The sequence below is a fragment of the Phyllobates terribilis genome, unplaced genomic scaffold, assembly GCF_046119375.1.
Source record: "Phyllobates terribilis strain yellow unplaced genomic scaffold, ASM4611937v1 Scaffold_15__1_contigs__length_34870131, whole genome shotgun sequence".
Lineage (NCBI taxonomy): Eukaryota > Metazoa > Chordata > Amphibia > Anura > Dendrobatidae > Phyllobates > Phyllobates terribilis.
Window position 1 is genome coordinate 26,420,208 of NW_027362775.1, and position 23,268 is coordinate 26,443,475.

Below are 23,268 nucleotides of genomic sequence, written 5' to 3' on the forward strand. Positions count from 1 at the left end.
CCCCTTGGAACAGTGGTGGAGGTCGCAGTGGAATAAAAAGACAATTTCAATACCCCGTGGAACAGACGTTGAGGTCACAGTAGTTTAACAAGACAGTTTTAAAGCCCCTTGGAAGAGTGATGGAGGTCGCAGTGGACTAAAAAGACAATATCAATGCCCCGTGGAAGAGACGTGGAGGTCACAGTAGATTAACAAGACGATTTTAATGACCCTTGTAAGAGTGGTGATGGTCCCAGTGGAATAAAAAGACAATATCAATGCCCCATGGAAGAGACGTGGAGGTCACAGTAGCTTAACAAGACGGTTTTAATGCCCCTTGGAAGAGCTGGGGAGTTCAGAGGGGTTTAACAAAACGGTTTTAATGCCCCTTGGAATAGACCTGGAGGTCACAGTAGCATAACAAGATGGTTTTAATACCCATTGGAAGAGTGGTGGAAGTTACAATGGAATAAAAAGACAATATCAATATTCTGTGGCAGTTACTGTTAGATGTCAGTCTGGTGCTGGGTTCAGAATGGGTCCAGGACCTTCTTTGGTCTCCCATTTCAGTCCAGCTGGGGCTGATGCTGCTCAGCATCACCATCAGCCCCAACGCCTAGCTGGCCCGCGAGCACTGTTTGTGTTCCAGGTAGTTGTGCCTTGCAATGTTAACCCTGGGTTGCAGAGGGAGACAGGGCTTGTGGAATCTAAGTCCAGGATTTGCCGCACTGAGCATGTCCGTGATCTGGCGGATCATGATTGGTGGGTTGGCACCCACCTGACCCGGTGACCTGGCACCGCCTGATTGGTCACGTGTGTCGTCACCAATGGTGCGACAGTGGGGCAGGGCTTAATCTTTAAAAGGCCCGCCCACAAACATGGCGGCGCGCTCAGATCATTTGAGCTAGCTGTGTGTGGTGTGCACGCTGACTCCGGGCTCAAAGAGCCATAGTTTCCGCTAGGCAGGTTTAGCTCCATAGAGGCAGGTTAGCTTCAAAGAGGCAGGTAGCTTCGCTTCGCTGACTGGCTCTAACCAGGGGGTTCGCCCTTACACCCCGAGCCGCCTGTGAATTAAATAGAGCGGGTCTGCTCAGTCCGGTGGCATGCCGGCTGAGTGCTCGAGTACCCGGCGGGAATCACCCGCACGCTAGCGCCGTCTCCCTGCGGTTCTTGGAGATTGTGCGTACCGTCTTACCCTTCCGTGTGCGTTAACACGAAGGGCTAAGATATTTGTTAGGTGCGTCGCCGGTCGCTCTCTCCTCCGTGCATTAAACGGAGATAGAGCGTACCGCTATACCCTGTCCGGTGTGTAGTTAACACGGAGGGGTTATCTTTAAGTTGGTTACTTTACTTTCCACCCAGAAAGTGCTCGGCAGCAGTCCTCTTGGCTGCATCGCGGACCCCGGGGTCGGTTGCGTTCCATTTAATAAAGTTGTCTGCAACCGCTCCCCCTAATAGTATCTGAGCGCCAGGGTCTTGCCGAACATGGCCGACAACCAGCAGCTGCAGCGTTATATACAGCAACTGGAGACCAGACTCAGGTCTCTGGAACTGGCGGTCCCGGTTGCTGATACCACTGCAGTAGCTACCCAGGCGACTTCTCTAGCAGCCAACATGATAAACTTGGCTGCCACCACTGCAAGTGCCCCATTACCCCGGTTTGCTCTCCCGGAAAAATTTTCTGGGGATAGTAAACTCTGTAAGGGTTTTATAAATGTATGCTCCGTTCACTTGGAGATGATGGAGACACGGTTCCCCTCCGAAAGAGCCAAAGTGTGATATATCATCTCATTGCTGTCTCACAGGGCTCTGGAGTGGGCTACTCCTCTATGGGAGCGTAATGACCCAGTGGTAGTAAATACGGGTCTCTTCCTTAAGACCCTAAAAATTGTTTTCCTGGGCCCTCAGGTCATTCATGATACGGCTCTTAAGCTCCTTGCTTTGGTCCAGGGTTCGGCCACCGCCAGTCACTATGCCGTCCAGTTCAGAACCTTGGCGGCTGAACTGGATTGGTCTGAGCGGTCGCTTATCCCAGTGTTCTGGAAGGGTCTGGCTGGGCATATTAAAGATGCTTAATCTACCAGAGAGATTCCAACCTCCCTGGAGGAGTTAATATCTCTCGCTGACCGTATAGACTTACGTCATGCAGAACACAGGTTAGAGCTAGAGGTTGGCAGTCCCCAGTACCTGTTGGCACCAGGCGTCTTTAGACCCAAACCCAAGACACCCGACCCGGAGCCTAAGGTTACGGGTGTACCCCGGTCTAAGTCTAGTTCCTCTCGTTCCCATTCTGCACCTCTCTCAGAGCACCCCGTAAATAAGCTTCAAGCAGCCGGTAAAACGAGTAGGGCTTACCACCACTGGTGGGGGTACATTAAATTCTCGGTTCTCATCCTCCAAGCTATCATATAAGGTGATCTTGTCCTTCGGTAGATCTGCAGTTGCTGCCAATGCGTGGGTGGACTCTGGTGCTGAGGGCAATTTTTTATCATCTACATTTGCCCAGAGACATGTCATCTCTACTGAGCCAATGGGTCACTCCTGGATATGCAAATCACTCATCGGTCGATCCCTCTCACCATGTCATTCCCTAAGGGCCACCGGGAGTTTCCGCTAGGCAGGTTTAGCTCCATAGAGGCAGGTTAGCTTCATAGAGGCAGGTAGCTTCGCTTCACTGACTGGCTCTAACCAGGGGGTTCGCCTTTACACCCCGGGCCGCCTGTGAATTAAATAGAGTGGGTTTGCTCAGTCCGGTGGCACGCCGGCTGAGTGCTCGAGTACCCGGCGGGAATCACCCGCACGCTAGCGCCGTATCCTATAGCATAGCACCTGTACCGAAGACAGGGCTACTGCTCATAGTCCGGTCACACGTCTCCCTGCGGTTCTTGGAGATTGTGTGAACCGCTTTAGCACCAATCCCCATAGCGTAGCGCCTGTATCAAAGACAGGGCTACTGCTGTTCCCACAGACGCACGTCTCCCTGCGGTTCTTGGAGATTGTGCGTACCGTCTTACCTTTCCGTGTGCGTTAACACGAAGAGCTAATATATTTGTTAGGTGCGTTGCCGGTCACTCTCTCCTCCGTGCATTAAACGGAGATAGAGCATACCGCTATACCCTGTCCGGTGTGTAGTTAACACGGAGGGGTTATCTTTAAGTTGGTTACTTTACTTTCCACCCGGAAAGTGTTCGGCAGCAGTCCTCTTGGCTGCATCGCGGATCCCGGAGTCGGTTGCGTTCCATTTAATAAAGTTGTCTGCAACCGCCCTCCTGACAGGTTACAGTAGCTTAACAAGACGGTTTTAATGCCCCTTGGAAGAATGGTGGAGGTCGCAGTGGAATAAAAATACAATATCAATGCCCCTTGGAAGAGTGGTGGAGGTCGCAGTGGAATGAAAATACAATATCATTACCCCGTGGAAAAGACGTGGAGGTCACAGTAGCTTTTCAATACCCTTTTAATGCCCCTTGGAAGAGTGGTGGCGGTTGCAGTGGAACAAAAAGACAATATAAATGCCCCGTGGTAGAGACGCAGAGGTCACAGTAGCTTTACAAGACAATTTTAAGGCCCCTTGGAAGATCTGTGGAGTTCAGAGCGGTTTAACAAGACGGTTTTAAAGCCCCTTGGTAGAGAGATGGAGGTCACAATTGCTTAACAAGACGGGTTTAATGCCCCTTGGAAGAGTGGTGGAGGTCACAGTGGATTAAAAAGACAATATCAATGCCCCGTGAAGGAGACATGGAGGTCACAGTAGCTCAACTAGACAGTTTTAATGCCCCTTGGAAGAATGGTGGAGGTCACAGTGGAATAAAAAGACAATAACAATGCCCCTTGGAAAAGACGTGGAGGTCACAGTAGCTTAACAAGACGGTTTTAATGCCCATTGGAAGACCTGTGGAGTTAAGAGTGGTTTAACAAGACGGTTGTAATGCCCCTTGGAAGAGACGTGGAAATCACAGTTGCTAAACAAGATGGTTTTAATGCCCCTTGGAGTAGTGGTGGAGGTCGCAGTGGAATAAAAAGACAAAATCAATGCTCTTGGAAGAGTGGTGGAGGTTGCAGTGGCATAAATATCAATGCACCGTGGAATAGACATGGAGGTCACAGTAGCTTAACAAGATGGTTTTAATGCACCTTGGAAAAGTGGTGTAGGTTGAAGTGGAATAAAAAGACAATATCATTGCCCCATGGAAGAAACGTGTAGGTGACAGTAGCTTAACAAACGGTTTTAATGACACTTGGAAGAGTGGTGGAGGTCGCAGTGGAATAAAAAGACAATATCAATGCCCCTTGGAAGAGTGGTGGAGGTCGCAGTGGAATAAAAAGACATTATCACTACCCCGTGGAAGAGACGAGGAGGTCAGAGTAGCTTAACAAGACAGTTTTAATGCCTCTTCTAAGAGTTGTGGAGGTCGCAGTGGTATAAAAAGACAATATCAATGCCCCTTGGAAGAGTGGTGGAGGTCGCAGAGGAATAAAAAGACAATATCAATGCCCCGTGGAAGAGACGTGGAGGTCACAGTAGCTTAACAAGACGGTTTTAATGCCCCTTGGAAGAGTGGTGGAGGTTACAGTGGAATAGAAAGACAATATCAATGCCCCGTGGAAGAGACGTGGAGATCATAGTAGCTTAACAAGACGGTTTTAATGTCCCTTGGAAGAGTGGTGGCAGTCGCAGTGGAATATAAAGACAATATAAATGCCCCGTGTAAGAGACGCGGAGGTCACAGTAGCTTTACAAGACAATTTTAATGCCAATTGGAAGATCTATGGAGGTCAGAGCGGTTTATCTTGACGGTTTTAATGCCCCTTGATATACAGGTGGAGGTCACAGTAGCTTAACAAGACGGGTTTAATGCCCTTAGAAGAGTGGTGGAGGTTACAGTGGAATAAAAAGACAATATCAATGCCCCGTGAAGGAGACGTGGAAATCACAGTAGCTTAATTAGAACGTTTTAATGCCCCTTGGAAGAGTGGTGGAGGTCGTAGTGGAATAAAAAGACAATATCAATGCCCTGTGGAAGAGACTTGGAGGTCACAGTAGCTTAACAAGATGGTTTTATTGCCCCTTCTAAGAGTTGTGGAGGTTGCAGTGGTATAAAAAGACAATATCAATGCCCGTTGGAAGAGTGGTGGAGGTCGCAGTGGAATAAAATGACAATATCAATGCCCCTTGGAAGAGTGGTGGAGGTTACAGTGGAATAAAAAGGCAATATCAATGCCCCGTGGAAGAGGCGTGGAGATCACAGTAGCTTAACAAGACGGTTTTAATGATGCTTGGAAGTGTGGTGGAGTTCGCAGTGGAATAAAAAGACAATATCAATGCCTTTTCTAAGAGTGGTGTAGGTCGCAGTGGATTAAAAAGACAATATCAATGCCCCGTGGAGGTCACAGTAGCTTAACATGACGGTTTCAATGCCCCTTGGAGAAGATGTGGAGATCCCAGTAGCTAAACAAAACGGTTTTAATGCCCCTTGGAAGAGTGGTGGAGGTCGCAGTGTAATAAAAAGACATTATGAATGCCTCTTGGAAGAGAGATGGAGGTTGCAGTGGAATAAAAAGACAATATCAATGCCCCTTGGAAGAGTGGTGGAGGTCGCAGTGGAATAAAAAGACAATATCAATGCGCCGTGGAAAAGACGTGGAAGTCTCAGTAGCTTAACAAGACGGCTTTAACGCCCCTTGGAAAAGTGGTGTAGGTCACAGTGGAATAAAAAGATAATATCAATGCCACGTGGAAGAGACGTGGAGATCATAGTAGCTTAACAAGACGGTTTTAATGCCCATTGGAAGAGCTGTGGAGTTCAGAGTGGTTTAACAAGATGGTTTTAATGACCCTTGGAGAAGACGTGGAGATAACAGTAGCTAAACAAGACGGTTTTAATGCCCCTTGGAAGAGTGGTGGACGTTGCAGTGGAATAAAAAGACAATATTAATGCCCCTTCGATGAGTGGTGGAGGTTACAGTGGAATAAAAAGACAATATCAATGCCCCGTAGAAGAGACGTGGCGATCAAAGTAGCTTAACAAAACGGATTTAATGCTCCTTGGAAGAGTGGTGGAGTTCGCAGTGCAATAAAAAGACAATATCAATGCCTTTTGGAACAGTGGTGAAGGTTGCAGTCGAATAAACAGACAATATCAATGCCCCGTGGAGGTCAGAGTAGCTGAACAAGATTGTTTTGACGCCTCTTGGAAGAGTGGTGGAGGTCGCAGTGGAGTAAAAAGACAATAGCAATACCCCGTGGAAGAGACGTTGAGGTCATAGTAGCTTAACAAGACGGTTTTAATGACCCTTGGAAGAGCTGTGGAGTTCACAGTGGTTTTACAAGACCGTTTTTATGCCCCTTGGGGAACACGTGGAGATCCCAGTAGATACACAATACGGTTTTAATGACCCTTGGAAAAGTGGTGGAGGTAGCAGTGGAATAAAAAGACAATATCAATGCCCCCTTGAAGAGTGGTGGAGGTCGCATTGGGATAAAAAGACTATATCAATGCACAGTGGAAGAGACATGGAGGTCACACTAGTTTAATAAGATGGTTTTAATGCCCCTTGGAGGAGCTGTGGAGTTCAGAGTGGGTTAACAAGACGTTTGTAATGCCCCTTGGAAGAGACGTGGAGGTCACAGAAGCTTAACAAGACGGTTTTAATGCCTCTTGGAAAAGTGGTGGAGGTCGCAGTGGAATAAAAATACAATATCAATGCCCCTTGGAAGAGTGGTGGAGGTTACAGTGGAATAAAAAGTCAATATCAATGCCCCGTGGAAGAGGCGTGGAGATCACAGTAGCTTAACAAGACGGTTTTAATGATGCTTGGAAGTGTGGTGGAGTTCGCAGTGGAATAAAAAGACAATATCAATGCCTTTTCTAAGAGTGGTGTAGGTCGCAGTGGATTAAAAAGACAAAATCAATGCCCCGTGGAGGTCACAGTAGCTTAACATGACGGTTTCAATGCACCTTGGAGAAGATGTGGAGATCCCAGTAGCTAAACAAAACAGTTTTAATGCCCCTTGGAAGAGTGGTGGAGGTCGCAGTGTAATAAAAAGACATTATGAATACCCCTTGGAAGAGAGATGGAGGTTGCAGTGGAATAAAAAGACAATATCAATGCCCCTTGGAAGAGTGGTGGAGGTCGCAGTGGAATAAAAAGACAATATCAATGGGCCATGGAAAAGACTTGGAAGTCTCAGTAGCTTAACAAGACGGCTTTAACGCCCCTTGGAAAAGTGGTGTAGGTCACAGTGGAATAAAAAGATAATATCAATGCCACGTGGAAGAGACGTGGAGGTCACAGTAGCTTAAATAGATGGTTTTAATGCCCATTAGAAGAGCTGTGGAGTTCAGACTGGTTTAAAAAGACAGTTTTAATGCCCCTTGGAAGAGACGTGGAGGTCACAGTAGCTTAACAAAGCTGTTTTAATGCCCCTTGGAAGAGTGGTGGAGGTTACAGTGGAATAAAAAGACAATATCAATGCCCCGTGGAAGAGATGTGGAGGTCACAGTAGCTTAACAAGACGGTTTTAATGCCCCTTGTAAGTATGATCGTGGTCGCAGTGGTATAAAAATACAATGTCAATGCCCCTTGGAAGAGTGGTGGAGTTCGCAGTGGAATAAAAAGAAAATATTAATTCCCCGTGGAAGAGACGTGGAGGTCAAAGTAGCATAACAAGAAGGTTTTAATGCCCCTTGGAAGAGTGGTGGAGGTCGCAGTGGAAGAAAAACGCAATATCAATGCCCCGTGGAAGAGATGTGGAGGTCACAGTAGCTTAACAAGACGGTTTTATTGCCCCTTGGAAGAATGGTGGAGTTCACAGTGGAATAAAAAACAATATCAATGGACCGAGGAACAGACGTGGAGGTCACAGTAGGTTAACAAGATGATTTTAATGCCCCTTGGAAGAGTGGTGGAGGTTACAGTGGAATAAAAAGACAATATCAAGGTCACGTGGAAAAGACGTGGAGATCACAGTAGCTTAACAAGATGGTTTTAATGCCCCTTGGAAGAGTGGTGAAATAAAAAGACAACATCAGTGCCCCGTGGAAGAGATGTGGAGGTCACAGTAGCTTAACAAGATGGTTTTAATGCCCCTTGTAAGTATGATCGTGGTCGCAGTGGTATAAAAAGACAATGTTAATGCCCCTTGGAAGAGTAGTGCAGGTCGCAGTGGAATAAAAAGACAATATCTATGCCCCGTGCAAGAGACGTGGAGGTCACAGTAGCTTATCAAGAAGGTTTTAATGCCCCTTGGAAAAGTGGTGGAGGTCACAGTGGAATAAAAAGGCAATATCAATGCCCCTTGGAAGAGTGGTGGAGGTCGCAGTGGAATAAAAAGACAATATCAATGCCCCGTGGAAGAGACGTGGAGGTCACAGTAGCTTAACAAGACGGTTTTAATGCCCCTTGGAAGAGTGGTGGAGGTTACAGTGGAATAGAAAGACAATATCAATGCCCCGTGGAAGAGACGTGGAAATCATAGTAGCTTAACAAGACGGTTTTAATGCCCCTTGGAAGAGCTGTGGAGTTCAGAGTGGTTTAACAAGACAGTTTTAATGACCCTTGGAGTAGACGTGGAGATACCAGAAGCTAAACAAGACGGTTTTAATGCCCCTTGGTAGAGACATGGAGGTCACAGTAACATACATAGTTTTTAAGGTTGAAGGAAGACTAAGTACATCTAGTTCAACCCAGTAGTTTAACAAGATGGTTTTAATGCCCCTTGGAAGAGCTGTGGAGTTCAGAGTGGTTTAACAAGACGGTTTTAATGCCCCTTGGAAAAGTGGTGGAGGTCGCAGTGGAATAAAAAGACAATATCAATGCCCCTTGGAAGAGTGGTGGAGGTTACATTGGAATAAAAAGACAATATCAATGCCCTGTGATAGAGGCGTGGAGATCACAGTAGCTTAACAAGACGGTTTTAATGCTCCTTGGAAGTGTGGTGGAGTTCGCAGTAGAATAAAAAGACTATATCAATGCCTTTTGTAAGAGTGATGGAAGTCGCAGTGGATTAAAAAGACAATATCAATGCCCCGTGGAGGTCACAGCAGCTTAACATGACGATTTCAATGCCCCTTGGAGAAGACGTGGAGATCCCAGTAGCTAAACAAAACGGTTTTAATGCCCCTTGGAAGAGTGGTGGAGGTTGCAGTGGAATAAAAAGACAATATGAATGCCCCTTGAAAGAGTGATGGAGGTTGCAGTGTAATAAAAAGACAATATCTATGCCCCTTGGAAGAGTGGTGGAGGTCGCAGTGGAATAAAAAGACAATATCAATGCCCCGTGGAAAAGATGTGGAGGTCACAGTAGCTTAACAAGACGGTTTTAACGCCCCTTGGAAAAGTGGTGTAGGTCACAGTGGAAAAAAAAGACAGTATCAATGCCCCGTGGAAGAGACGTGGAGGTCACAGTAGCTTAACAAGAAGGTTTTAATGCCTCTTGGAAGAATGGTGGAGGTCGCAGTGGAATAAAAAAACAATATCAATTGCCCGTGGAACAGACGTGGAGGTCAAAGTATTTTAACAAGATGGTTTTAATGCTCCTTGGAAGAGTGGTGGAGGTTACAGTGGAATAAAAAGACAATATCAATGTAACGTGGAAGAGACGTGGAGATCACAGTAGCTTAACAAGATGGTTTTAATGCTCCTTGGAAGAGCTGTGGAGTTCAGAGTGGTTTAACAAGACAGTTTTAATGCCCCTTGGAGAAGATGTGGTGTTTCCAGTAGCCAAACAAGATGGTTTTAATTTCCCTTGGAAGAGTGGTGGAGTTCGCAGTGGAATTAAAAGACAATATCAATGCCCCTTGGAAGAGTGGTGGAGGTTACAGTGGAATAAAATTACAATATCAATGCCCCGTGGAAGAGACGTGGAGATCAAAGTAGCTTAACAATACGGTTTTAATGCTCCTTGGAAGAGTGGTGGAGTTCGCAGAGGAATAAAAAGACAATATCAATGCCTTTTGGAAGAGTGGTGGAGGTCGCAGTGGAATAAAAAGACAATATCAATGCCCCGTGTAGGTCACATTAGTTTAACAAGACGGTTTTAACGCCCCTTGTGAGAGTGGTGGAGGTCGCAGTGAATAAAAAGACAATAGCAATGCCCCATGGAAGAGACGTTTAGGTCACAGTAGCTTAAGAAGACGGTTTTAATGCCCCTTGGAAGAGCTATGGAGTTCAGAGTGGTTTAACAAGACGGTTTTAATGCCACTTTGAGAAGACGTGGAGATCCCAGTAGCTAAACAAAACGGTTTAAATGCCCCTTGGAAGAGTGGTGGAGTTCGCAGTGGAATAAAAAGACAATACCAATGCCCCTTGGAAGAGTGGTGGAGGTCACAGTGGAATAAAAATATAATATCAATGCCCTTTGGAAGGGTCTTGGAGGTCGCAGTGGAATAAAAAGACGATATCAATGCCCCGTGGAAGAGACGTGGAGATCCCAGTAGCTAAACAAAACGTTTTTAACGCCCCTTGGAAGAGTGGAGGAGTTAGCAGAGGAATAAAAAGACAATATCAATGCCCCTTGGAAGGGTCTTGAAGGTCGCAGTGTAATAAAAAGATGATATCAATGCCCCGTGGAAGAGACGTGGAGGTCACAGTAGCTTAACAAGAAGGTTTTAATGCCCCTTGGAAGAGTGGTGGAGGTCGCAGTGGAATAAAAAGACAATATCAATGCCCCGTGGAAGAGATGTGGAGGTCACAGTAGCTTAACAAGATGGTTTTATTGCCCCTTGGAAGAGTGGTGGAGGTCGCAGTGGAATAAAAAGACAATATCAATGCCACGTGCAAGAGACGTGGATATCACAGTACTTAACAAGACGGTTTTAATGCCCCTTGGAAGAGCTGTGGAGTTCAGAGTGGTTTAACAAGACAGTTCTAATGCCCCATGGAGAAGACGTGGAGATCCCATTAGCTAAACAAGACGGTTTTAATGCCCATTGGAAGAGTGGTGGAGGACGCTGTGGAATAAAAAGACAATATCAATGCCCCCTGGAAGAGTGGTGGAGGTTACAGTGGAATAAAAAGATAATATCAATGCCTTTTGGAAGAGTGGTGCAGGTCGCAGTGGAATAAAAAGACAATATCAATTCCCCTTGTAGGTCACAGTAGCTTAACACGACGGTTTTAACGCCCCTTGGAAGAGTGGTGGAGGTCGCAGTGGAATAAAAAGACAATAGTAATGCCCCGGGGAAGAGACCTTGAGGTCACAGTAGCTTAACAAGACGGTTTAATGCCCCTCGGAAGAGCTGTGGAGTTTTAATGCCCCTTGGAGAAGACGTGGAGATCCCAGTAGCTAAACAAAATGATTTTAATGCCCCTTGGAAGAGTGGTGGAGGTCGCAGTGGAATAAAAAGACAATATCAATGCCCCGTGGAAGATACGTGGAGGTCTCAGTAGCTTAACAAAACGGTTTTAACTCCCCTTGGAAGCGTGGTGGAGGTCTCAGTGAAATAAAAAGACAATATCAATGCCCCGTGGAAGAGACATGGAGGTCACAGTAGTTTAACAAGACCGTTTTAATGCCCCTTGGAAAAGCTGTGGAGTTCAGAGTGGTTTAAGAAGACTGTTTTAATGCCCCTTGGAAGAGACGTGGAGGTCACAGTAGTTTAACAAGATGGTTATAATGCCTCTTGGAAAAGTGGTGGATGTTACAGTGAAATAAAAAGACAATATCAATGCCCAATGTAAGAGACATGGAGGTCACAGTAGCTTAACAAGATGGTTTTAATGCCCCTTGGAAGAGTGGTGGAGTACGCAGTGGAATAAAAAGACAATATCAATGCCTTTTGGTAGAGTGGTGGAGGTCGCAGTGGAATAAAAAGACAATATCAATGCCCCGTGGAGGTCACAGTAGCTTAACAAGACTGTTTTAACTCCCCTTGGAAGAGTGGTGGAGGTCGCAGTGGAATAAAAAGACAATAGCAATGCCCCGTGGAAGAGATGTTGAGGTCAAAGAAGCTTAACAAGACAGTTTTAATGCCCCTTGGAAGAGCTGTGGAGTTCAGAGTGGTTAAACAAGACGTAGCTTAACAAGACAGTTTTAATGCCCCTTGGAAGAGCTGTGGAGTTCAGAGTGGTTAAACAAGACGGTTTTAATGCCCCTTGTAGAAGACGTGCAGATCCCAGTAGCTAAGCAAAATGGTTTTAATGCCCCTTGGAAGAGTGGTGGAGGTCGCAGTGGAATAAAAAGACAATATCAATGCCCCTTGGAAGAGTGGTGGAGGTCGCAGTGGAATAAAAAGACAATATCAATGCCCCGTGGAAGATACGTGGAGGTCACAGTAGCTTAACAAGACGGTTTTAATGCCCATTGGAAGAGCTGTGGAGTTCAGAGTGGTTTAACAAGACAGTTTTAATGTCCCTTGGAAGAGACGTGGAGGTCACAGTAGCTTAACAAGACGGTTGTGAGGTTCTGAGACTTTCTATCATGGTTTTTTCATGTTGTGCTTAGATCTTGTTTTTTCCCTGCAGCCATCTTGCTTTCTGTTTTGTGCATCCATTTTGCCCTCAGTTGTAATGGAGTCTTCAGCCTCTATGTCTCCACCCTGTTTTTCTGCCATTTGCACTTAAGCAGCCTCAGCTGTTAGTTCAGTGCTTCTGAATCCTGTCTGCAGCCAGTCTGTAACATTGCTTCCTGAAGCCTCTGGACTAAACTCTTCAAGTCAGCTTCACTCTCTGAGGAATCCTCATAGTTTACCTGCCTGTCTGAAGTTCCCATTTATGGATCTGAGTCTTCTTACCTGCTGGATCACTGGACTACTGCTTTACTCAAAGGACTTCTCAGCACCCGTAAGAGAGACTTTGCTTATTGCTTAAAGACTGTCTTTTGTTGTTGTGCTTTTTGCAACTCTGGGGAATCCGGGGTTAATCCAGTTACACCAGGAGGTGTTCCCTTTTGCTCAGAGACTTGTATATTACTGTGCATCTGCTTGTATGACGTAATACAAGAATATTTCTTTATCAAAACCTGTGTTTCTTGTACTTCCTTGCACTCATGCCAAGACTCCATATACACTGAATTCTACACTTTACAAGATTCAGAAGCCACAAGATGGAGTCAGCTGGGTCTGGGAGTATTGATGCCCGCATTAAGAAATTGTATGAGGTGACTAACTCAATCCTCACTGATTTGCAGACTTTAAAGGCGAACTTTGCAGGTCTGCAGGATCGTAGCGATCACAGCCTACAGGTGCTTGGTCAAAATTTTCGAGATTTCTGCACCCGGACGGAAGCTTTGGAGGAGTTAGTTCGTGCACCAGTTCCTACCCCGGTATTGGGCCTCCCCAAGTTACCACCTTTTCGCTTTGGCGGAGAACGAGAAAGATTCAGGGGATTCCTCAATCAATGCAAACTGTTTTTTGCCACCCAGGCATCACAATACCCTACTGACCGATCTAAGGTACTAACAATAATCATGCTTCTCACTGACAAGGCCCTAGCATGGGCGAACCCTTTGATTGAGACTAATGATGCATGTCTGGACGATCTAAATACTTTCATATTGGCCCTGGGGCAAATGTTTGATGATCCCAATCGCAGTGCTACCGCAGAAGCTGCCATGCTAACCTTGCGTCAAGGTAAACGCTCAGTAGCAGAATATGCGCTGGATTTTAGGAGATGGGCCCTCGACACTACTTGGAATAGCTCCGCCAAGAAATCCATTTTCCGGAAGGGGTTGTCTTCTGAAGTTAAAGATGAGCTCGCCCGTGCTGACCCTCCCACTGCTTTGGGAGATTTCATCAATTTCTGCATCCGCATCGATGCCCGGCTTACAGAACGTAGACAGGAGAGATGGTCGGCAATTAATCGTGTTAACAGATACCTTCCTCCCTCTCCAACTAGAGACTTTGTTCCTCGGACTCCTCGAGAAGCTGAACCTGAACCCATGCAAGTGGACTCTCTACAGAAACGGGTCAGTGACGCACGTAAGGAGCATCGGTTGAAGGAGAATCTATGTTTCTACTGCGGTAAGTCTGGGCATTTCATTATAAACTGTCCCAGCCATTCCCGTAAGGCCACTGCTGCAGTTATACACTGTGAATGCTGTGAAAAGGGGTCTGTGATGGCGGCTCGGGAACTCTTGTCTGACCCGGCTGCACCTATAGATATTGACTATTCAGACTTAAACTCTGTCACATCTGAGCCTGATTCACATATCAATGCTGCAATTTTTCCGGTTTCCTCTGCTGTGTCTCGTCCGAACTGCAACAAGAACAGTTCTCATTGTCTTCTTTCTATTAAACTCTGGATTAATGCTGTTTGGGTGTCCACTTCAGCTATGATTGATTCTGGAGCTAGCGGCAATTTTATGGACATTTCCTTTGCCCAAAGACACGGAATACGTTCTGTGAAGAGGACAACCCCTGTACAGATGGAGACAGTGGATGGCTCTCTGTTAAGTTCAGGACCCGTGGATCAGGAGACGGTACCCGTCAAGGTTTTCATGGGGAAAGGTCATCTAGAGAGACTGTCGTTTATGCTCATCACTTCTCCACATTTCCCCATTATTTTAGGATTACCTTGGTTGCAGATTCAGAACCCTACAATAAATTGGGAAACCAAGGAGCTGCATTTCCCGTAGAAGAAGACAATTCCCGGGGTTATGATTTGCTCCACTCCGGTAATTTCCACACCATCAGTCTTCAAACTGCCGCCCATGTATAGTGAGTATGCTGACATCTGTGATAAGAAGAATGCTGACCAGCTTCCTCCCCACCGTCCCTATGACTGCCCAATTGAACTATTACCAGGTGCAGCAATACCCTTTGGTAATATTTACCCTCTGGCAGGCCCAGAACTAAAGGCGCTGAAAGACTATATCGATGAAAATCTAGCTAAAGGCTTTATACGTCCCTCTTCTTCCCCTGCAGGTGCACCCATCTTTTTTGTAAAGAAAAAGGACGGATCTCTTAGACCCTGTATAGATTATCGGGAGCTTAATAAGGTCACCATCAGGAATCGCTACCCACTACCCTTGATCCCCGAATTGTTGGAGAGGGTACGACAGGCTAAGATTTTTACTAAATTAGATCTTCGTGGGGCCTACAATCTGGTCCGCATTAGGCCAGGTGATGAGTGGAAGACAGCTTTCAGGTCACGTTACGGACATTTTGAATATCAAGTCATGCCGTTCGGCTTATGCAATGCGCCAGCAACATTTCAACATTTAGCCAATGACATCTTCAGGGATCTTTTGGATACATTTGTGGTGATTTATTTGGACGATATTTTAATTTTCTCTAATTCCATAGATGAACATCATGAACATGTGAGGACGGTCTTGGGACGTCTAAGAATGCACCGCCTCTATATCAAGCCTGAGAAATGCGAGTTTCATGTAACTAAGATCCAGTTTTTGGGGTACGTAATTTCTTCACAGGGAATAACCATGGACGTGAGGAAGACTCAGGCTATTCAGGACTGGCCAGTGCCCAGGAATGTGAAAGAGGTTCAGCGCTTCATCGGGTTTGCAAATTTTTACAGGCGTTTTATCAGGAACTTTTCTGAAATAGTGTCACCCATCACACAGCTGACCCGTAAGAAGTCTACCTTTGCCTGGACCTCTCAAGCCCAAGAAGCGTTCTCCCGTCTTAAGACCAGATTCACGACGGCACCCATCTTGGTGCATCCAGATCCTGAACTCGCTTTCATAATAGAGGTGGATGCTTCGGACTGTGCCATTGGAGCTATACTCTCCCAAAGGATAGGTGAGAACAGTATTTTACATCCTTGTGCTTTCTTTTCTCAGCGATTGTCGTCAGCAGAAAAGAACTATGACGTAGGGAACAGAGAACTGCTGGCCATTATTGCTGCCTTCAAGGAATGGAGACATCATCTTCAAGGAGCATCTCAGCAGATAGTTGTACTGACGGACCACCGCAATCTGGAATTCATTAGGTCGGCCAATTTCGTAATTTCCTATAGGCCTGGTTCCCGCAATGGAAAGGCTGATGCATTATCTAGGATACACTCAATTGAGACCACTACAATCATGACACCTAAGACCATTCTTCCTGATTCCAAGGTCCTGGGGGTGATCCATAATCAAGATTTATTAAACGACATTAAGGAAGCTTATCAACTGGATTCCTTGTTAGAACAACCTTCTAACGAGGTAAGTCTGACTTATAAGAATGGTGTGTGGATGCAGGGACAACGCTTGTATATACCTGAGACTGTCAGATTGAGAGTACTGCATTTAGTTCATGACTCTAAGATGGCGGGTCACAGAGGAAGTCTAAAGACTCAGGAGTTTCTATCCCGTTTCTTTTGGTGGCCCACCTACAGGAAGGATGTCCTAAATTATGTTGCTTCTTGTGAAGTCTGCGCCAGATTCAAGACACCACGTTCCTCACCTACAGGTCTTTTGCAGCCCTTGCCCATCCCATCCCGCCCTTGGGGCTCAATTTCTATGGATTTCATTGTGGAGTTGCCAAACTCTCAGGGGAAAAACTCCATTTTGGTGGTGGTGGATCGTTTGACAAAGGCAGCTCACTTTATTGCTTGTACCGGTTTACCTTCTGCCAAACAGACATCAGACTTAATCGTTCAAAATGTGTTTCGCCTACATGGAGTACCAGATGAAGTAATTTCTGATCGGGGGGTGCAATTCACTTCAAAATTTTGGCAGAGTTTCTGCGCTGCTTTAGACATTAAAGTTAATCTCTCTTCTGCATTTCACCCCCAGACAAATGGACAAACTGAACGCACCAATCAGACCCTGGAGCAATATCTCCGCTGCTTTATTTGCCATCTGCAGGATGATTGGGTGGATCTTCTCCCATTGGCTGAGTTTTCATATAATAACTCACAGAGCGCTTCCACAAAGCAATCTCCATTTTTTGCCAATTTAGGCTATCATCCTAACATTCTTCCTCGGTTTCCCATAGATACGCCTCTACCAGCTGTGGCCGACAGAATTTATTCCCTGCAACAAAATCTGGAGGTGTTAAAGGAGAATCTGGAATCAGCTCGGGAAAGGTATAAAAAAGCAGCTGATAAATTTCGAAAGCCAGCACCAGACTTCAAGGTAGGAGATTTAGTCTGGTTGTCAACCAAGAATTTGAACTTAAGAATTCCATCATCTAAACTTGGACAAAAGTACGTGGGTCCTTATAAGATTAACAAGATTATAAGTGCAGTGGCTTATCGTCTTCAACTTCCTAAATCTATGAGAATTCACCCAGTGTTTCACGTGTCTTTACTTAAGGCAGCAGTTCCTAATATGTTTCTTGGACGGTCTCCTTCCCCTCCTGATCCAGTGTTGATTGATGGACAGGAAGAATTTGTGGTGGAAAAGATTCTGGACTCTAGGCTGCACAGAAATCGTCTCCAATACTTGATCAAATGGCAGAGCTACTCAGTGGAAGATAACTCTTGGGAACCAGTTGACAACATCAATGCCCCCCGTTTACTCTGCCAGTTCCATCAGAGGTACCCAGACAAACCTGGTTCGGAGCCGTCCGGAGGCCGTCCTCAAGGGGGGACTAATGTGAGGTTCTGAGACTTTCTATCATGGTTTTTTCATGTTGTGCTTAGATCTTGTTTTTTCCCTGCAGCCATCTTGCTTTCTGTTTTGTGCATCCATTTTGCCCTCAGTTGTAATGGAGTCTTCAGCCTCTATGTCTCCACCTTGTTTTTCTGCCATTTGCACTTAAGCAGCCTCAGCTGTTAGTTCAGTGCTTCTGAATCCTGTCTGCAGCCAGTCTGTAACATTGCTTCCTGAAGCCTCTGGACTAAACTCTTCAAGTCAGCTTCACTCTCTGAGGAATCCTCATAGTTTACCTGCCTGTCTGAAGTTCCCATTTATGGATCTGAGTCTTCTTACCTGCTGGATCACTGGACTACTGCTTTACTCAAAGGACTTCTCAGCACCCGTAAGAGAGACTTTGCTTATTGCTTAAAGACTGTCTTTTGTTGTTGTGCCTTTTGCAACTCCGGGGAATCCGGGGTTAATCCAGTTACACCAGGAGATGTTCCCTTTTGCTCAGAGACTTGTATATTACTGTGCATCTGCTTGTATGACGTAATACAAGAATATTTCTTTATCAAGACCTGTGTTTCTTGTACTTCCTTGCACTCATGCCAAGACTCCATATACACTGAATTCTACACTTTACAACGGTTTTAATGCCCTTTGGAAAAGTGGTGGAGGTTACAGTGGAATAAAAAGACAATATCAATGCACCATGGAAGAGACGTGGAGGTCACAGTAGCTTAACAAAACGGTTTTAACGCCCCTTGGAAGAGTGGTGAAGGTCGCAGTGGAATAAAAAAACAATATCAATGCCCCGTGGAAGATACGTGGATGTCACAGTAGTTTAGCAAGGCGGTTTTAATGCCCCTTGGGAGAGCTGTTGAGTTCAGAGTGGTTTAACAAGACAGTTTTAATGCCCCTTGGAAGAGACGTGGAGGTCACAGTAACTTAACAAGACGGTTTTAATGCCCTTTGCAAATGTGGTGGAGGTTACAGTGGAGTAAGAAGACAATATTAATGCCCCATGGAAGAGATGTGGAGGTCACAGTAGCTTAACAAGATGGTTTTAATGCCCCTTGGAAGAGTGGTGGAGCTAACAAGAGCCCTACAGTACAGCATCTTAAAAATATTATTTCCATTATTGGGGAATGGGTCTCCCACAGTCTTTGCTTATGCCTTAAAAGCAAAAGCTGACAAAAATAAGGATGGAAGAACTTTCAATAATGGCAACACAGACCATGGTCACCCTGGTGGTATAGTGGTATAGGCTGAGGATAAGGAGAAGAACATAAAACTGCCGAAATGAAGAAGCGTATACCCATGTGTGGGTGTGAAGCGGTGCATGTGAATACACCTCCTGAAATAACACAGTAGATTTGACTTTGTTACTCTGCTGTCATTTGGTGGTGATGAGAAGTCTGGCCTAATCCAGCCCTTGTTCATTTTTATAAGGGTCAGCTTGTCAGCATTGTCAGTTGACAAGCGAGTGCGCTTATCAGTTATAATTTCCCCAGCAGCACTAAAAACATGCTCTGATAACATGCTAGCGGCAGGGCAGGCCATGACCTCCAAGGCGTACAGAGCGAGTACACTCCAAGTGTCCAGCTTGGATACCCAATAATTAAAAGGCACAGAGGAATCACGGAGGACGCTGGACGGTCGGCAAGGTACTCCCTCACCATCTTTTGAAACTTTCCACTCCTTGTGAGAGTACCCCGCGCCTCAGGGTCTGTCCGAAGGGAGGATCTGAGAAAACTGTCCCAGAACGTTGACAGTGTTCCCCTGCCTCTGCTGGATTGGAGTTTCATCTCTCTCGCACGTACGCCTTGGTTGGGCAACGAACTGTGACCTCTGCTGCTAGCGTGTTCAGATGGGAATTTTTTTTAACAGTTCTGCAGCAAGGGCCTTCTGGTACTGCCCCATTTTTGTAGGCCTCTCCAACTCAGGAATAAGAGAGTGAAAGTTCTCCTTGTAGCGGGGGTCTAAAAGTGTCACCAACCAGTAATGACTGTCACCCAACATTTTGACAACGCAAGGGTCACAGTTAAGGCAGCGTAACATAAAGTCAGCCATGCGTGCTAGACTGGTAATGGGCAAGACTTACGTGTCCTCACCAAGATGACGACTGACCATGCTCTCCTCCTCCCCCTCCTCCTCCTCCTCCATGTCCTCAGGCCACCCACGCTGAGCCGACGGTATGACAGTTGTACAGATACTACCGTCTACAGCGCATAATACAAGCTCCTGTTCTTCCTCCTCCTCATCCTCCTCTTCTCCCTCATTGTCCCCCAATGCACGTTGGGATGAGATGAGGCTGGGCTGTGTGTAAACGACCGCTACGGCTTCTTGATCCATCTCATCATACTCTGGCTTCAATGCCTCCTCTTTAATTCTCTGCAGAGAGCATTGCAAAAGACAGACAAGTGAAATGCTGACACTAATGATGGCATCATTGCCACTCACCATCTTGGTGGACTCCTCAAAGTTTGTCAAGATGGTACATATGTCAGACATCCAGGTCCACTCCTGAGTCTTATGTGTGGAGTCTGACCTGATTATCGACGGCCTTGTTGCAGCTGGTACTCCACAACTGCTCACAAATCCTTTGCAACATGTGGAGGAGAGAGTTCCAATGTGTGGGGACAACATACACCAGTCGGTGTGACGGAAGCTGCAAACACTGCTGCAACACAGCAAGGGCGGGGGAGGCTGTAGCTAACTTGCGAAAATGAGCTGACAGGCGGCTTACTTTGACCAGCAGATCTGGCAACTCGGGGTATGATTTAAGAAACCGCTGAACCACGAGGTTAAGCACATGAGCCAGGCATGGTACTTGTGTGATCTTGCCTCGCCTCAGAGCCGCCACCAGGTTATGGCCATTGTCACACACGACCATGCCTGGATGTAGGTTCAGCAGTCTCAGCCACAGATCTGCCTGCTCGTTCACAGATGTCCACAACTCACAAGCAGTGTGAGGTTTCTCACTTAAGCTTATGAGTAGTGTTGAGCCACCCCCTTAGTGTTCGGGTTCAGTTCAGTTCGTCGAACACTGGGATGTTCGAGGAACTGTTCGTCGAACTGTTCGTCGAACACCTTAGAACACCGTCGAACACCGTTAAAACCAATGGCAGGCAAACAAAAACACATAGGAACACATAGAAAACACCTTCAAAGGTGTCCAAAAGCTCACAAACTGCTCAGAAGACGCTTTCTTTAAAAAAGCCGGCCGGCAATTCAGCAGCGACATACACCGGTACCCGACAATTTAGACATGAAGGAATAGAGCATCACACATAGATTAGATAGATAGAAACATGTCAGTCACATATATATGAAGTACAGTGACAGTGTTGCTTACTGTACTTGTCATTTAGTGTAAAGGATTTATTAAAAAATATAATAGTGTTTTCATGCACCGTCTCTTTAAAAAAGCCGGCCGGCAATTCAGCAGCGGTACCCGACAATTTAGAACAGAAAGATAGAGCTTCACACATAGATTAGATAGATAGAAACATGTCAGTGACATATATGTTAAGTACAGTGACAGTGTTGCTTACTGTACTTGTCATTTACTGCAAAGGATTTATTAAAAAAAATAATAGTGTTTTCATGCACCGTCTCTTTAAAAAAGCCGGCCGGCAATTCAGCATTTGTACCCGACAATTTAGAATAGAAGGAATAGAGAATCACACATAGATTAGATAGATAGAAACATGTCAGCCACATATATATGAAGTACAGTGACAGTGTTGCTTACTGTAATTGTCATTTAGTGTAAAGGATTTATCAAAAAAAATAATAGTGTTTTCATGCACCGTCTCTTTAAAAAAGCCGGCCGGCAATTCAGCACCTGTACCCGACAATTTATAACAGACAGAATAGAGCTTCACACATAGATTAGATAGATAGAAACATGTCAGTCACATATATAATAAGTACAGTGATAGTGTTGGTTACTGTACTTGTCATTTAGTATTAAAATAAAGGATTTATTATTAAAAAAAATTGGCGTGGGGTTCCCCATAATTTTAGTCTCTAGCGGAGGTTAAGCAGACAGCTGGGGCAGATGTTTGAAGCCTGGGAAGGGGGTAATACCCACGGAGCTTCCCGGGCTACTAATATCAGCCCCCAGCTGAATACCTAGCCTTTACTGGCTATTAAAATGGAGGACCCCCCCAAAAAAAATGACGTGGGGTCCCCCATAATTTAATAGCTAGCAAAGGCTAGGCAGACAGCTGGGGGCTGATATTAATAGCTCAGGAAGGGTGCCATGAATATTGGCCCCCTCCCAGGCTAGAAACACCAGCCGTCAGCCGCCCCAGAAATGGCGCATCCATAGGATGCGCCAATTCTGGCACTTAGCCTCGCTCTTCCACGCTGCCCTGGTGTGGTGGCAGGGGGTAATAGGGTTGGGGTTGATGTCAGCTTATAATGCCAGCTGACATCAAGCCCAGGTTAGTAATGGAGAGGCGTCTATAAGACACCCCCATTACTAACCCCATAGTCAAAGTTAAAAGAAAAACACAAACACCCAGAATAAAGTCCTTTAATTGAAATAAAGACACAATTCTTTATTGTTCTAAATTAAACCATACTTACCATCACGCCCATTCCAGCTGAAGCCAACGATCTCCTGCAATAAAAGAAAAATAATAAAGCAACCTCATCCTTACCTTTCCATGGTTCCCAGGACAGCTTCAGCTCTGCTACATCGAGATGACAGGCTGGACCTGCAGAACGCTGCCATCCAGCCTGTCATCCCGCAGACACTGAGAAGCGCAGGCATGCTTGCGCTCCTCAGTGTCTGACTGTGACGGCATCCAGATGAGCCGACAATGAACTCGGCTCACCTCATGTACGTCACTGACAGCGTGGGAAAATTCTCCTGCACTCAGCGCTTCAGCGTGAGAATTTTCCCACGCTGTCAGTGACGTGCATGAGGTGCGCCGAGTTCATTGGACATGACCTCGGCTCATCTGGATGCCGTCACAGCCAGACACTGAGTAGCGCAAGCAAGCCTGCGCTTCTCAGTGTCTGCGGGATGACAGGCTGGATGGCAGCGTTCTGCTGCGGTCCAGCCTGTCATCTCGATGTAGCAGAGCTGAAGCTGTCGTGGGAGCCATGGAAAGGTAAGGATGATGTTCCTTTATTATTTTACTTTTATTGCAGGAGATCATTGGCTTCAGCTGGAATGGGCGTGATGGTAAGTATGGTTTAATTTAGAACAATAAAGAATTGTGTGTTTATTTCAATTAAAGGACTTTTTTCTGGGTGTTGTGTTTTTTTTAAATACTTTACTAGAAATTCATGGTGGTCATGTCTAATATTGGCGTGACCCCATGAATTTCGGGCTTAGGGCCAGCTGATAATGCCAAGCTGGCCTTAACCCCTTTATTACCCAGTGAGCCACCGCACCAGGGCCCTGGATGAGTTGGGTACAGCGCCAGAAGATGGCGCTTCTATGAACGCGCCATTTTCCGGGGCGGCTGCGGACTGCAATTTGCAGCGGGTGGGGCCCAGAAAGCTTGGGCCTCCCTGCGCTGCAGATTCCAGCCCCCAGCTGCCTAGTTGTACCTGGCTGGACACAAAAATAGGGCGAAGCTCCACGTATTTTTTTTTTTAATTCATGAAATTCATGGAATAATTAAGAAAAAAAGGGCTTCCCTATATTGTTGTGTCCGGCTAGGTACAAATAGGCAGCTGGTGGTTGGGAGCAGCCCGTCCCTGCCTGCTGTACCTGGCTGGACACAAATATAAGGCGAAGCCCCACATCAATTTTTTTTTCATTATTTCATGAATTTCCTGAAATAATTTAAAAA